The sequence below is a fragment of the Triticum urartu genome, chromosome 3A (assembly GCF_056163025.1).
Source record: "Triticum urartu cultivar PI428250 chromosome 3A, HENAU_Tu73, whole genome shotgun sequence".
In the NCBI taxonomy this organism is placed as follows: domain Eukaryota; kingdom Viridiplantae; phylum Streptophyta; class Magnoliopsida; order Poales; family Poaceae; genus Triticum; species Triticum urartu.
This window is the reverse complement of record NC_141875.1, coordinates 350,304,829-350,322,690: the sequence shown is the minus strand read 5'-3', so window position 1 is coordinate 350,322,690 and position 17,862 is coordinate 350,304,829.

Sequence of the window (17,862 nt, the reverse complement as noted above, 5' to 3'; positions counted from 1 at the left end):
AGCTGATTTGAACTTCAACACCGGCTCATGCTCTATTGTTGGTTTCTTTAATGACATCATGTCTGCCGGGTCAACGTGATCCTTGTAAAACTTTAACTCCTCTGTTGCACAAACAGACTCAGCATAGGCAGCATCACCTTCTTCACACTCCAAGGTTATTTTCCGGCTCCCATGCACTGTAATGGTGCCCTTATAACCTGACGTCTTGAGCTGCAAATACACATAACACGGTCGGGCCATGAACTTGGCATAAGCCGGCCGTCCAAACAGAGCATGATATGGGCTTTTGATCTTAACCACCTCAAAGGTTAATTTTTCTGCTCTGGAATCATACTCATCTCCAAAGGCTACTTCCAGTTCAATCTTACCAACTGGGTATGTCGACTTGCCAGGTACCACACCGTGAAAAACAGTGTTGGATTGTTTAAGACTCTTATCAGTCAATCCCATCCGGCGGAACGTCTCATAATAGAGGATGTTGATGCTGCTACCTCCATCCATGAGTACCTTAGTGAATTTATATCCACCAACCCGAGGCGCCACTACCAAGGCCAAGTGACCCGGATTATCAACCCAGGGTGGGTGATCCTCTCTGCTCCACACAATAGGTTGCTCTGACCAACGTAAGTAACATGGAATCGCCGGCTCAACGGCACTGACGGCCCTCTTGTGAAGCTTATGGTCCCTCTTACATAAACTAGTGGTGAATACATGGTATTGCCCACTATTCAGTTGTTTTGGGTTGCTCTAATATCTGGACTGTTGCTGCTGATTACCTTGGCCGGGTTGTGTATTATATCCTCCTTGGTTACCAGGATGGCCCTGACCGTGAAATCCTCCTCCATCTGAACCGGCGCCCGGGCCTTGGAAACTGCCTCCACCTGAACTGCCACCTAGGCCGTGACCTCCATAAAACGTGTTCGAATTTTTAAACGCCTTCATGATCATACAATCTTTCCACAGGTGGGTGGCTGGCTTCTCCTGGGTGTCGTGCCTTGGACAAGGTTCATTCAATAGTTGCTCAAGGGTGGGACCTGACCCGCCCGACCGAGGGGGTTGTCTGCCCTTGCGCCTTTGATTTCTGCCCTGTGCATTAGTGTTAGCAACATACTCATCAGCCTTATGTTTATTACCTCCTTGATTTGTCGGGTTATGCTGGTGACCCTTGTCGTTGCCGTTCTTCTTTCCCTTCGCCATCTTTTCTTCGTCAGACACCGGGTCTTTTGTACTATCAAAATCAGCATACTTGACGAGAGCCGCCATCAACTGGCCCATGTCATTACAGTCATGCTTGAGCCGCCCCAACTTCTGCTTCAGAGGTTCAAAACAGCAATTTTTCTCCAACATCAAAATTGTTGAGTCGGCATCCATCTTATCAGACGAATGTATTATCTCCTTTACCCAGTGCACCCAGTGGGTCGTAGACTCGCCGTCCTCTTGCTTACAATTAGTCAGGTCCACAATCGACATGGGCTGCTTACATGTGTCTTTGAAGTTCTGGATGAACTGGGCCTTCAACTCCGCCCATGAGCAGATCGAATTGGGTGGCAACCCCTTCAACCAAGTATGAGTTGTTCCATCCAACATCATGGTGAAATACTTAGCCATTGCTGCATCGCTGACCTCTTATAACTCCATAGCCATCTCATAACTCTCAATCCAAGCCCCAGGATGTAAGTCAGCCGTATAATTAGGCACCTTACGAGGACCTTTAAAGTCCTTGGGCAAACGCTCATTACGTATGGCCGACACCAAGAAAGGGATGCCTCCGGTTCTCGTGGCCACTCCTGCCTCGACCGAGGTTGCTGGATAAGCTGGAAAATTTTGATGAACCACCTGATCTGTTGCCAGTTGAACTGCTCGTTCCGCCTCTTGTCGAATCCTCTCCTGATCCGCCAAGTTAAGGGCTCCAGCCCACCCCGGCTCATGCCTGTGTGGCCGGTTGTGGCGTTGAGCATTGCTTGACATGCCTGCGGATTCAATATGCCTGCTGTAGCTCGGGCTCTGGCTTGCGCAAGGAGTTGAATGGATCCTGTCTCGACTGTAGGAGTATGCATCCTGCTGTGCTAGAGCTGTTTGAAGAAGTTCTCTTACCCTCCGTGTTTCGACCGCCGCCGGTGAATCACCTTCCATTGGGAGAGCCGCCAAGCGAGCCGACGCTGCGATGAGGTTTTCCAAGGGGTTGGAGAAGTGACCCGGCGGTGTTTGTACGTAATGAGGCAGAGCGGTAACGATATGAGGTGGTTCCATGGCACGCGGTTGGACCGGCGCGCCGGGTGTCGTGATCCGGTGTGCCTCCGGCGGTTTGCTTCCCCCAGCTCCGGGTGTATGGAATAAGTTCCTAGGATCAACCGTCAGAGGTAGACGTGACTGAGTTTTCTGATGCCTTCACCTCATGACCTTGTTTGACGCGTTCAGATCCACCGAGAGCCGGAAGGTCTCTGCTTGAAGCTGTTGAGCACAAACGTCCAGAGCCACCAGTTCAGCTGCCATCCTGACTTCCTCTGCGGCCAGATTTTCCTTAGCTTGCACCATCTCTTCGCGTACGCGTGCCACGTCTGCGTCATGCTGGGCTTTATCCGCTGGTTCTACCACAGCAGTCAACAGAGTCGTTAATTTATCCATGAGGTCCATTAGAATCTGTGCCGGGGCACGTGCGGGGTCTCCGGACCCGGCTGCGGCCGACCCGGTAGCTGTCGCCGCCGCTGCTGTGGAGTTCTGCCCGGGCTATGTCCCTGCGATGAAGACTCCAGTCCAATTCGGCGGCTCAAGGGGGTCCGGAATACTGCTGCCATCAGAACAGCCCCTGAGCATGCCATCCTGCAGCTGGTACAAAGAGTCCCTCTCGCCCGTTGATGATGCAGTGTCAGAACAGACGGCCGTCTCACCGCCCTCCATCGATCCTTCAGAGTATTCACCGCCATGGACGCAGCCTACGAAGACATGCTTCACGACAGATTGAACACGGGTGGTCCTTGCGCGCTGAGCCGTTTTGATGAGGTTGGTGTGGACGTCCGTCTCAGGGCCTGACTCACCGATCCGGCCGATGAAGACGTGAATTCCGCCGAAGGGCACCCGGTACCCATACTCGATCGACCCGGCCTCGGGGCCCCTGTGATGGCCCGAGACCGATGTGCTAGGTGTCCTCCGGTTATTCGCTGTCGTTGCCTTGTCATGTGATTGCGTGTTGCATATCATCATGTCATCATCCGCATTGCATCATCATGTTTTCAAACTTGCATCCGTCCGGGTTTCCCCAGTTCCGTCCGTTGTCCGTTCTGAACCCAGACACACTCGCACGCGCCCGCGGCACGTCCGAATATTATTTTATAACTGGCCGGATAATGTTCTCGGAATGGGATTAGAGTTGACATGTGGTCTTATTATAGTGTAGATAGACCGCCTGTCAAATTTCATCGCATTCGGAGTTCGTTTGATGCCCCAACAGATAACTATAGCGGCATTATAGCCAGTCTAACGTCGGACGTTTTCGGTCTCCGGAAACAGATGCCGGTCCCTCTCTCTCTCTTCTACCCCTCGCAGTCTCGCCACAGCCCACCTAGTCCATCCTCTTTCCCCTCTTTGCTTCCGGAGTTGTCCGATGCGATCGCACGGTCCGAAACCCTCTCTGCTCAGTGCATCAAACCCCCTCGCGCGCGCGTCCGAAAAGCTGTCCCGGACCCGACCTGGACAGTCGTCACCATTGGATCCGGATCATCCCCAAAAATCTACAAAACGTCTCCATTTTGTTTATTGGGCTTCCTAACCTAGTTTTCCTTGAACCGCCCGATTTTGATCGGAGGGTCCGAATCTACCCTAAACTCCCCTATTTCCATATATATATAGAACCCCTAGTCTAATTTGAGACAAACCCCTAAAACCTAGGGGATGTCCCATCCATTCCGTGTCCGCCGCCACCACCAACTCACAAGCTACCTCGGGATCCTCTCATTTCTCCCCTGCCCAATCCATCGATCCCCACCAACCAGAGCCTCCCATGGCTCCCTTCGAATCCATCCCCTCCTCGATCCATCTCCACCAGCAGCATCTCCGCTGTTCCCTGCCTAAGCTCCTCACCCCGCCAACAGAGCCCGAGCCGCCACCTTGCCGTTCTTCGTCCTCGCAACCCCTGCGCCCGAACAAGAGGTGCTCGAGCACGCTCCCAGGATCCATGGCGCCCCTCCCGTGCGCGTCTCCTCCTCCCGCTGCTCCCTGCCTCCCTTCCGCGTCGTGCAACACCCGAAGAGAGCCAAGCTCCTCCCGATCCAGAGCTCCGCCATGTTCCTCGTGATCCGTCCCCGCCGGCGATGGGAAGCAGCACCAGCAAGATCCCACGGCCTCCTTTGACCTCTCCTCGAGCCATTAGGTTCAAGGCCCCGTCCCCCTCTCTTCTTCCTCTACCATTTCCTCTCTTTCTCACGTCGCTCTCTGCAGGAGACCACCTGCGCCGCCCCGCCAAGCCCATGGAGTCCGCCATGGCCATCCAAACCTCGCTGTCGCGTCTCACCGTCGTCGTCCTCCTCGACCCCTCCGTCCAGATCCGCTCGGTGCCGTCCTGTTTTGCCGTTCCTCGACGTCCCTGCACCTTCCAGCGTCGCCGCTGCCTCATGCATCGCCGTCTTCTTCCTTGCCAGCAGGCTGTCGCTGCCTCTGTTCTTCTTTCAGAGGACGAGCGCCTCGCGTTGACCCGCCCTGCCTCGCTGACCCGATCGATTGCCAGATCCATCCAGCGCCCGAGGCCCAGATGCGCCCCCACTGCTGGCCTCACCTCACCACTGGACCGGGCCGAAGCCCGTGGTGAGCAGCCCAGTTCCATCGGTTTCGGCCGTGATGTGTTTTTTTTCCACAGGACGAATTTCTCTATTTACAGAAACTGCATATTTACAGCATAGCCCCAAAACATCATGCATTTTATAACTCTCCAACCGTGCATCGGATTGAAACAAACTTAATATGAAACTTGCTTAGATTTTCATCTAGTTTAATAGTATGCAACTTTCATCTATGTTTAAAATGTTTAAAATGATGTTTGTTTAAATTTGCTATATGGACTTGCTAAAATGATTTTTTTCATAAGTAAATAACCGTAACTCGGATTTTAATAAACTTTATATGTAAATGGGGTGGAAAAATGCCTAGTTTAACATGGCGGCCTCACTTAGCATGTTTTACAACTATAAAATATGGTTTAGGGCAGAACAGTACCATAACCAAAATATGTACATGAGGAGTTTCCGGACTTGTTGTTTGTCATTCCGGCCTCATTTAAACTTGCCTAGATAGGTAGTTTTCATTTGATTCACCCTCTTGCCATGTTTAACAACATTTAATATTGTTGGGTACATAAACAAGATCGAACTAAATAACTTGAATGTGGTGTTTCGTGAATATGCAACGGAGTTGCATATTGAGCTCCACTTAATTTGTAGGATTGCTTGTGCACTTTGCCATGCCATGCCCTCTTTAAACCGGACATGCATCATACTTGTTTGTGCTTCATGCCATGTCTATGTGGTGGTTGTTTACTATGTTGTTTGCTTCTTTCCGGGGTTGCTTCTTCGGGTTAGTTCCGATAACGTCGCGTTTGTGAGGATCCATTCGACTACGTCCGTTTGCCTTCTTCATGGACTCGTTCTTCTTCCTTGCGGGATTTCAGGCAAGATGACCATACACTCAAAATCACTTTTATCTTTGCTTGCTAGTTGCTCGCTCTTTTGCTATGCCTATGCTGCGATACCTACCACTTGCTTATCATGCCTCCCATATTGTTGAGCCAAGCCTCTAACCCACCTTGTCCTAGCAAACCGTTGTTTGGCTATGTTACCTCTTTGCTCAGCCCCTCTTATAGCGTTGTTAGTTGCAGGTGAAGTTTGTTCCTTGTTGGAACATGGAGATGTTGTTCCTTGTTGGAACATGTTTACTTGTTGGGATATCACAATACCTCTTATTTAATTAATGCATCTATATACTTGGTAAAGGGTGGAAGGCTTGGCCTTATGCCTGGTGTTTTGTTCCACTCTTGCCGCCCTAGTTTCCGTCATATCGGTGTTATGTTCCCGGATTTTGCGTTCCTTGCGTGGTTGGGTTATAATGGGAACCCCTTGACAGTTCTCCTTGAATAAAACTCCTCCAGCATGGCCCAACATTGGTTTTACCATTCGCCACCTAGCCTTTTCTTTCCCTTGGGTTCTGCAGACTCAAGGGTCATCTTTATTTTAAACCCCCGGGCCAGTGCTCCTTTGAGTGTTGGTCCAAACTGAGCGATGTCCGGAGCTACCAGGGGCAACTCTGGGCTGGCCCACCCGATGTCTGGCTCATCCAGTGTGCCCTGAGAACGAGATATGTGCAGATCCTATCGGGATTTGTCGGCACATCTGGGTGGCTTTGTTGGTCTTGTTTTACCATTGTCGAAATGTCTTGTAACCGGGATTCCGAGTCTGATCGGGTCTTCCCGCTAGAAGGAATATCCTTCGTTGACCGTGAGAGCTTGTGATGGGCTAAGTTAGGACACCCCTGTAGGCATTTGAACTTTCGAAAGTCGTGCCCGCGGTTATGGGTAGATGGAAATTTGTTAATGTCCGATTGTATAAAACCTGAAGTTGATCTTAATTAAAATGCATCAACCGCGTGTGTAACCGTGATGGTCTCTTCTCGGCGGAGTCCGGGAAGTGAACACGGTGTTGGAGTTATGTTTGGCGTAGGTTGTTCTAGGATCACTTCTTGATCATAGTTGTTCGACCGTGCTTTTGCCTTCTCTTCTCGCTCTCATTTGCGTATGTTTAGCCACCATATATACTAGTCGCTTGCTGCAGCTCCACCTCATACGTTTTACCCTTCCTATAAGCTTAAATAGTCTTGATCGCGAGGGTGTGAGATTGTTGAGTCCCTGTGACTCACAGATACTTTCAAAACCAGCTTGCAGGTGCCGTTGATGCCATTCCGGTTGACGCAACCAAGCTCAAGGAGGAGCTCGATGAAGATCTTGTCGTTTATGTTTTTTCGTTCTAGTTGATCAGTAGTGGAGCCCAGTTGGGTCGATCGGGTATCTGTGTAGCATTTGGGGTAGTCTTCTTTTTATTTTGGTTCCATAGTCGGACCTTGATTGTATCTGGATGATGTAATGCTTTATTCATGTAATTGTGTGAAGTGGCGATTGTAAGCCAACTATGTATCTCTTTCCCTTATGTATTACATGGGTTGTGTGAAGATTACCTCACTTGCGACATTGCTTTCAATGCGGTTATGCCTCTAAGTCGTGCTTCGACACGTGGGAGATATAGCCGCATCGAGGGCGTTACAAGTTGGTATCAGAGCCTTCCCTGACTTAGGAGCCCCCTGCTTGATCGAATCGCTGGCGTTGTTGAGTCTATAAAAAATGTTTTGAGTCAGTTAGGATTATATATATATCAGAGAGTAGGACTTCTTTTTACTCCTCAGTCCCTTCGTCGCTCTAGTAAGGCATCCTGACGTAGAGTTTTGACTCTTCTCTTCTCAAATTTCACTAAAAAAATTTAGGATCACGTGGGTATCTTGGAATCGTTCCGATAGATTTGTGACGAGAACATTGTTCTTGGTGCCTCCTGTCATTTAGGGGTTGTGGTAGTGTCCCGGGGAGTTGAGCTCTGAGGTGTTGTCGTCACAATTTTGTCGTTGTAGTTCTGGAATACCTGAGTTTAGTTTCGCCGACATCGAAAATCTCTTTTATACAGTTGTTGGTGAGATAACCTCGACGCCACCCAGTACTGGGGTGGGAGTTCGGGAGAATTGCCATAACTCGTATAACGGATGCTTTTCGAAGGTTGCGGTAAACGATTTCCAAAGGTTTCTTGGTTATGTGTTGAAGGATGGATACAGCTAGATGTAGGATTTGCTAGAATTGGGTGATATATTATGCTTCCCCTGTATCCCCAACACCTGATTGCATAACCGGAAAATTTCGGGAGTTTATAAGTGGGAATTCAAGTAGCTCTTAGGATATCTTTCCGACAGATGTATGATATGAAATTGGGGTTCGACGTCTAGTGGTCCGCCTATTCACGGTCGGTTTTACAGTGGTCTCGTTGTGTCTTAAAGAGTCGTTGGCTATGCCGACTCGGGAACGCTTCGTATGTCATGTGCATTGCCTTGTACATGATGGTGCTATACGATCGAGCCCGTGTAGGCCCCACCATGAAAACTTTGGACGAAATCTCTATCATATGTTTGTTCTGGCTTATTCTGCAAGCCAATCCTTTGTTTTTTTTGTTTTCAGTTGTGGTATTCGAGTTGCTTCGAAGTCAAATGTTGATTCCATACCTTTCCTAAGTGGTGTTATCATATTTCTATGTGAATACCAATCCTTGTCGATCATCGAGTTTGTCATTTCAAGTTCTTGTCAACCGGTGTGTTTCTCTCCTAGTGGATCCGATCATTTCAACGTTTGCAAGATCCAATCTCAAGTTTTCTCAATGTTGTTTGTTTCATCCATCTCAAAGTTGCCTTTGTTTTTCCCGCCCTCCCTCCCTTGTTTTTCTCCGAGGACTCATATATCTCAATCAAGTACCATTTTATTGATGTGAAGTCTCTTCATTCCTTTTTCCGCCAATGTTCTTATTCGGTGATTCTCATGAAGATTCTAATGGAGCTTCAAGCTCATCATTCTTCGTTTTTTCCTTCTCCGGTGGTTTCAAGTCAAGCTTTGTTGATCATCCTTTCCTCGTTTCAATACCTTCTCATGCCGGTGCTCCTCATATTCATTCACTTCTCGCTATTCATTTGTTACAGAGTGCTGAAGATATCTCGAAGATTCATGTTTCCACTCTGCATTCGGTCAACCTATTTCAAGATTGGTATCTCATTCAAGCCATTTAATTCTACCAGCGCAATCTCTCTTTTCAAGCAATTTTCTTCAACGGTGTATCTTTTGAGTGGGCCCTAACCCACAGGTCTTTTCCCAGGATCTTACCTGACTCTTCTAATTTTACCGGAGCTATTCTCAAATCTTTCAAAGTTTGACGTAAGAATGAATTATCATCGGTCAAATGTGTTTTCCTCCAAGATCTCTCAAATTCTATTCATCGTTGGTTCAACCTTTCCAATTTTTCATCCCGGAGTGTCTCAACGATTCATGATGGTGTTTCTCGTCGCCATTCTCTGTATTTGAAGACCGAAGAAGATTTTTTCTCTCAATCTTGCTCCATTCTTTTCAAGATTCATGATGCTAGCTTGCCGCCATCCTCTCATAGTTGTTTTTGGATTGTGAGAATTCTTTTCACCTATCCAGAGCATTTCAAGAGTTTTTTTAGTTTGTTTATCCGAAGGCCATCATTTCGGGATTATCCATTCCAGTTTTCAGTTATCATTTTCCAATTTTACCGGTGCGTCTATCAAATATCCTCTAATCAGTGCATGATCTCTTCGTTCTCTCATATTTAAATTCTCTCAAGCATTTTCATTCATTTGCTAATTCTTCCCGGTGTTTATTTATCTTCTCTTCGTTCATTTTTAATTCTTACGGTGGTTCATTCAACAGTTCTCGTCATTCGTTATCATATCAATTTATTCGTTGTTTTCAATCCTTCCGGTGGTTCGTTGAAGACCTTCTCAAGTTTGCGCTATATCTATCTTAATCCTTTCTTCGAGAATAAGTAGTATATCAAATCCGTTTCTTGTCATCAATTTAATTGGTGAAGGATGAGCATAATATAATTCTTATTCTTGCTTCATCGAGTGAATTCAATTCCTTATTCCGAAGGCTCTTCAAATTCTCGGTTTCACTTGTTTCAGCTTTTTTTCTGGGGTTCCAAGTCTCCACTTCATCCCGTCGCAAAGCTTCATCTAATCGTTGCAAGGCTTCAACCCTACTCTGTTCATCTCTCTTCTCGATTGATCATTCCTTTTTGTTTACCGGAATTCTTCATGGAGGTTCTACATGGTGATTCATCAAGGATTTAACTCCTTGTCGAAGTGTTCATCAAGATTCTTTTCAGAGGAGCTCTAGCATTCTTCATCTTGCTATCCGGAGTGCAATTCTTCTACCGTATCATTGGAGGTGGTATTATGTCATTCTTGATCATTTGAGTTCATGTTTCATGATTCGCAAGTTTTCAAGTAAGAGATAGTTAAACCCATCAATTCCTTCGAGCATGAGCTCTTCTCAATCCATCAATTTCTTCTTTGGTTTTATCTTGGGTTATATTTCACCTAAAGCCTTCCCTAAGGATTGTTGCTATCTATGGTGTTCATAAATGACTCAAGTTCTTCTTTTATCCTTTCGGTGAATAAGCTTTCTCGTCTCCTTGTTCATATCAATCCAATTCTTCTTCCCGTGAGTGGCAGGTTGTCACCTCATAATTTGAGATGTATTCCATAAGACCATATCAAGATTTTTCTTTTCGTTGTTGGTTTTCCAACAACTCCGTTCTAGCCTTTGCTGTAAGCGTGCTCTGCCAAGATCTTGTTTTCTACTTCATTCATTCCATTCCATTCTCTCTTTTTCTTCCGGAGGCATTGTGATGCTGCTCTCTTCGACCCACCATCTTGTTGTCAAGATCTTGCCAACTCCTTTCATTTACAGTCGAAGTGTTGTCCAATTATATCAGTCTTATTTCTTCTCTATCTTGTTTTAACTGGAGTGTTGTGTCCTCTGCTCAAGTTCTTTCCATCTTGTCAAGTTATTGTTCTATTCATTCCATGTTCAACCGGTGTGCTGTCCGAATTTGTTCTTCCTTGTTCCTTTTCCTAACGGAGTGCTTTCAACTTCGTTCATTCTCATTGCATTCTTTCTTTCTATTTGTTCAGCCTCTCAAGGTTCGTGGTTTCACTCTTTTGTACAAGAAGCAACTTAGTTTTACCTCTTCTCTTTCTCTTCTGTCTTTTTCCCTCCGGTGCCATTCTAGATCTCGGGATGAGATCCTCTCCTAGTGGTGGAGCGTTGTGACGCCCCGAGACCGATGTGCCAGGTGTCCTCCGGTTATTCGCTGTTGTTGCCATGTCATGTGCTTGCGTGTTGCATTTCATCATGTCATCATCCGCATTGCATCATCATGTTTTCAAACTTGCATCCGTCCGGGTTTCCCCAGTTCCGTCCGTTGTCCGTTCTGAACCCAGACACACTCGCACGCGCCCGTGGCACGTCCGAATATTATTTTATAAGTGGCTGGATAATGTTCTCGGAATGGGATGAGAGTTGACATGTGGTCTTATTATAGTGTAGATAGACCGCCTGTCAAATTTCATCGCATTCGGATTTCGTTTGACGCCCCAACGGATAACTATAGCGGCATTATAGCCGGTCTAACGTCGGACATTTTCGGTCTCCGGAAACAGATGCCGGTCCCTCTCTCTCTCTCTTCTCCCCCTCGCAGTCTCGCCACAGCCCACCTAGTCCATCCTATTTCCCCTCTTCGCTTCCGGAGTTGACCGATGCGATCGCACGGTCCGAAACCTTCTCTGCTCAGTGCATCAAACCCGCTCGCGCGCGCGTCCGAAAAGCTGTCCCGGACCCGACCCGGACAGTCGTCACCGTTGGATCCGGATCATCCCCAAACATCTACAAAACGTCTCCGTTTTTTTTATTAGGCTTCCTAACCTAGTTTTTCTTGAACCACACGATTTTGATCGGAGGGTCCAAATCTACCCTAAACTCCCCTCTTTCCATATATATATATAGAACCCCTAGTCTAATTTGAGACAAAACCCTAAAACCTAGGGGATGTCCCATCCATTCCGTGTCCACCGCCGCCACCAACTCACAAGCTACCTCGGGATCCTCTCATTTCTCCCCTGCCCAATCCATCGATCCACACCAACCAGAGCCTCCCATGGCTCCCTTCGAATCCATCCCCTCCTCGATCCACCTCCACCAGCAGCATCTCCACTGTTCCCGGCCTAAGCTCCTCACCCCTCCACCAGAGCCCGAGCCACCACCTCGCCGTTCTTCGTCCTCGCAACCCCCGCGCCCGAACAAGAGGTGCTTGAGCATGCTCCCAGGATCCATGGCGCCCCTCCCGTGCGCGTCTCCTCCTTCCGCTGCTCCCTGCCTCCCTTCAGCATCATGCAACGCCCGAAGAGAGCCAAGCTCCTCCCGATCCAGAGCTCCACCATGTTCCTCGCGATCCGTCCCCGCCGGCGATGGGAAGCAGCACCAGTAGGATCCCACGGCCTCCTTTCACCTCTCCTGGAGCCATCAGGTTCAAGGCCCCGTCCCCCTCTCTTCTTCCTCTAGCATTTCCTCTCTCTCACACATCTCTCTCTGCAGGAGACCACCTGCGCCGCCCCGCCAAGCCCATGGAGTCCGCCATGGCCGTCCGAACCTCGCTGTCGCGTCTCACCGCCGTCGTCCTCCTCGACCCCTCCGTCCAGATCCGCTCGGTGCCGTCCCATTTTGCCGTTCCTCGACGTCCCTGCACCTTCCAGCGCCGCCGCTGCCTCATGCATCGCCGTCTTCTTCCTTGCCAGCAGGCTGTCGCTGCCTCTGTTCTTCTTTCAGAGGACGAGCGCATCACGTTGACCCGCCCTGCCTCGCTGACCCGATCGATTACCAGATCCATCCAGCGCCCGAGTGGTCGGCCTGCCAGCGCCCGAGGCCCAGCTGCGCCCCCACTGCTGGCCTCACCTCACCACTAGACCGGGCCCAAGCCCGTGGTGAGAAGCACAGTTCCATCGGTTTTCGGCCGTGACGTGTTTTTTTCCACAGGACGAATTTCTCTATTTACAGAAACTGCATATTTACAGTATAGCCCCAAAACATCATGCATTTTATAACTCTCCAACCGTGCATCGGATTGAAATAGACTTAATATGAAACTTGCTTAGATTTTCATCTAGTTTAATAATATGCAACTTTCATCTATGTTTAAAATGTTTAAAATGATGTTTGTTTAAATTTTCTATATGGACTTGCTAAAATGATTTTTTCATAACTAAATAACCGTAACTCGGATTTTAATAAACTTTATATGTAAATGGGGTGGAAAATGCCTAGTTTAACATGGCGGCCTCACTTTGCATGTTTAACAAATATAAAATATGGTTTAGGGTAGAACAGTACCATAACCAAAATATGTACATGAGGAGTTTCCGGACTTGTTGTTTGTCGTTCTGGCCTCATTTAAACTTGCCTAGATAGGTAGTTTTCATTTGCTTCACCCTCTTGCCATGTTTAACAACATTTAATATTGTTGGGTACATAAACGAGATCGAACTAAATGACTTGAATGTGGTGTTTCGTCAATATGCAACGGAGTTGCATATTGAGCTCCACTTAATTTGTAGGATTGCTTGTGCACTTTGCCATGCCATGCCCTCTTTAAACCGGACATGCATCATACTTGTTTGTGCTTCATGCCATGTCTATGTGGTGGTTGTTTACTATGTTGTTTGCTTCTTTCCGGTGTTGCTTCTTCGGGTTAGTTCCGATAACGTCACGTTTGTGAGGATCCGTTCGACTACGTCCGTTTGCCTTCTTCAAGGACTCATTCTTCTTCCTTGCGGGATTTCAGGCAAGATGACCATACCCTCGAAATCACTTCTATCTTTGCTTGCTAGTTGCTCGCTCTTTTGCTATGCCTATGCTGCGATACCTACCACTTGCTTATCATGCCTCCCATATTGTTGAGCCAAGCCTCTAACCCACCTTGTCCTAGCAAACCGTTGTTTGGCTATGTTACCGCTTTGCTCAGCCCCTCTTATAGCGTTGTTAGTTGCAGGTGAAGATGAAGTTTGTTCCTTGTTGGAACATGGAGATGTTGTTCCTTGTTGGAACATGTTTACTTGTTGGGATATCACAATACCTCTTATTTAATTAATGCATCTATATACTTGGTAAAGGGTGGAAGGCTCAGCCTTATGCCTAGTGTTTTGTTCCAGTCTTGCCGCCCTAGTTTCCGTCATATCGGTGTTATGTTCCCGGATTTTGCGTTCCTTACGCGGTTGGGTTATAATGGGAACCCCTTGACAGTTCACCTTGAATAAAACCCCTCCACCATGGCCCAACATTGATTTTACCATTCGCCACCTAGCCTTTTCTTTCCCTTGGGTTCTGCAGACTCAAGGGTCATCTTTATTTTAAACCCCCGGGCCAGTGCTCCTCTAAGTGTTGGTCCAAACTAAGCGATGTCCGGAGCTACCAGGGGCAACTCTGGGCTGGCCCACCCGACGTCTGGCTCATCCGGTGTTCCCTGAGAACGAGATATGTGCAGCTCCTATTGGGATTTGTTGGCACATATGGGTGGCTTTGCTGGTCTTGTTTTACCATTGTCGAAATGTCTTGTAACCGGGATTCCGAGTCTGATCGGGCCTTCCCGCTAGAAGGAATATCCTTCGTTGACCGTGAGAGCTTGTGATGGGCTAAGTTGGGACACCCCTACAGGGATTTGAACTTTCGAAAGCCATGCCCGCGGTTATGGGCAGATGGAAATTTGTTAATATCCGGTTGTAGAAAACTTGAAGTTGATCTTAATTAAAATGCATCAACCGCGTGTGTAACCGTGATGGTCTCTTCTCGGCGGTGTCCGGGAAGTGAACACGGTGTTGGAGTTATGTTTGGCGTAGGTTGTTCTAGGATCACTTCTTGATCATAGTTGTTTGACCGTGCTTTTGCCTTCTCTTCTCGTTCTCATTTGCGTATGTTTAGCCACCATATAGGCTAGTCGCTTGCTGTAGCTCCACCTCATACCTTTTACCCTTCGTATAAGCTTAAATAGTCTTGATCGCGAGGGTGTGAGATTGCTGAGTCCCCGTGACTCACGGATACTTTCAAAACCAGCTTGCAGGTGCTGTTGATGCCATTCCAGGTGACGCAACCAAGCTCAAGGAGGAGCTCAATGAAGATCTTGTCGTTTGTGTTTTTCCGTTCTAGTTGATCAGTAGTGGTTCCCAGTTGGGTCGATCGGGGATCTGTGTAGCATTTGGGGTAGTCTTCTTTTTATTTTGGTTCCGTTGTCGGACCTTGATTGTATCTGGATGATGTAATGCTTTATCCATGTAATTGTGTGAAGTGGCGATTGTAAGCCAACTATGTATCTCTTTCCCTTATGTATTACATGGGTTGTGTGAAGATTACCTCACTTGCGACATTGCTTTCAATGCGGTTATGCCTCTAAGTCATGCTTCGATGCGTGGGAGATATAGCCGCATCGAGGGCGTTACAGCCCCAACCTTCGTCCTCAATGTAGAGCTTTTCGTGATGACTCTTGGTCATCCGGCCCACAGCGTATCCCTTGAGCCCTTTGAAGTTGCCCTTCAAGAACTCAAATCCACCGTGCGCTGGCCCCACGGTGGGCGCCAACTATCGTGGAATTGTCACGGCAGATGTCCTAGAGAAAGGACTTAGTCGTAGGGCCATCGCAACTAGGAAGCTTAAAGGGGTTAATCGGGACAAAGGACACGAGAGGTTTTATACTAGTTCGGCCCCTTACGATGAAGGTAAAAGCCTACGTCTAGTTGTGTTGGTATTGCTGAGGTTTCGATCACCGAGAGGCTCAACTCGCCGGCTTGGTTGTCGATCTCTTGTTTCTTGCCCTAAGCCGCCACCGGGTCGTCCCCTTATATACATGGGTTGACGCCTGGTGGCCTACAGAGTCCCGGCTGGCTCATGAATCGTGTCCGGCTCGGTGACTTCTCTTATATGCCTTTCTTTACAAGTATTTCCTTACATACGGCGGTTTACAATATTGGGCCTTAAGCCGCCGCTAGGCTTTTGGGCCTTCTATAATATTTGATAAACTATCATCTTAATGTTTACTGGGCTTCTTGTGTAACCCGCCATTGGGGCTGACCCGGCCCCTCCTGGGCGGGTCATAGCTGATAATTATATCCCCAACAGATACCGTTGAGAAAACTGAGTATTGATCTCGCAAATATTGAAAGGATAGGATTAACTTCGAGAGGAGCACATCGGTTGGAAAGGATTGGCATGACCATCTCGATGATCGAAAAGGATTAGCACTCCCATAGAAATATGAGAACACCATTTAGGAAAAGGTATAGATTCAACACTTGACATCGAAGCAACTCGAATACCACAAATAAAAGAAAACAAAGGATTGGCTTGCAAAATAAGTCGGAAACAAACATATGATAGATCCCATGTCATATCATGTGTCTGTTGGAAAGATATCCTACGAGATACTTGAATTCCCACTTATAAACTCCTGAAACTTTTTGGTTATGCAATCTTGTGTTGGGGATACAGGGGAAGCATAATATCTCAGCCAAACTAACAATCCCTGCATCCAGCTGTATCCATCCTTCAACACATAACCAAGAAACCTTCGGAAATCGTGTACCTCAACCTTCGAAAAGCATCCGTTATATGAGTTACGGCAATACTCCCGAACTCCCGTCCCAGTACTAGGTGGCGTCGAGGTTATCTCACCAACAACTGCATAAAAGAGATTTTCGATGTCGGCGAACTCAGGTATTCCAGAACTGTAACGATAAAATTGTGACGACAACACCTCTGAGCTCAACTCCCCGGGACACTGCCACAACCCCTAAATGTCAGGAGGCACCAAGAACAATGTTCTCGTCACAAGACTATCGGAACGATTCCAAGATACCCGCGTGATCCTAAAAAAATCATGAAATTTGAGGAGAGGTGAGTCAAAACTTCTACATCAGGAAGCCTCATGTAACACCCTCGATGCGACTATAGCTCCCACGTGTCGAGGCACGACTTAGAGACATAATCACATTGAAGGCATATGTCGCAAGTTAGGAAATCTTCACAACATCCCATGTAATAGAGATAATAAAAGGGGAGATAACATAGTTGGCTTACACTCGCCACGTCAATCAAGTACATAAATAACATTACATCATCCAAACACTCATGGCCCGACTACGGCACCAAAATAAAAGATAACCCAACAAGCGACACGGTCCCGATCACCCCCACCTAGGCACCACTACTGATCATCAGGAAAGGAAACATAGTATCGTTGAGAGTCCTCGTCGAACTCCCACTTGAGCTCAAGCGCGTCACCTGGAGCGGAATCATCAGGCCCTGCATCTGGAGTAATAGTAATCTGTGAGCCACAGGGACTCAGCAATCTCGCACCCTCGCGATCAAGACTATTTAAGCTTATAGGTAAGGCAAGGTAAATATGTGGAGCTGCAGCAAGCGACTAGCAAATATGGTGGCTAACCTGTTTGCAAAAGAGAGCGAGAAGAGGAGGCAAAGCACGAGCGAGAAACTAGAGAACAACATGCGCAAGCATTACTCCAACACCGTGTCCACTTCCCGGACTCCGCCGAGAAGAGGCCATCACGGTAACACACTCAGTTGATTCATTTTAATTAAATTAAGGTTCAAGTTATCTACAACCGGACATTAACAAATTCCCATCTGCCCATAACCGTGGGCATGGCTTTCGGAAGTTCAAATCCCTGCAGGGGAGTCCCAACTTAGCCCATGACAAGCTCTCACGGTCAACGAAGGAATAGACCTCCTCCCAAGACGTTCCGATCAGACTCGGTATCTCGGTTCTTCAAGACACTTCGACAGGTTAAAACAAGACCAGCGACACCGCCCGAATGTGCCGACAAATCCCGATAGGAGCTGCACATATCTCGTTCTCAGGGCACACTCAGATGAGCTCTCCATACAACTAAAACCAAACCTCGAGTTTCCCCGAGGGGGCGCTGCACAGGACTCTAGTTTGGACCAACACTCAGAGGAGCACTGGCCCAAGGGGGGGCTAAAATAAGATGACCCTCGGGCTCCGGAAACCCAAGGGAAAAAGAGGCTAGGTGGAAAATGGTAAAACCAAGGTTGGGCATTGCTGGAAAAGCTTTAATCAAGGCGAACTATCAAGGGGTTCCCATTATAACCCAACCGCGTAAGGAACGCAAAATTCGGGAACATAACACCGATATGAC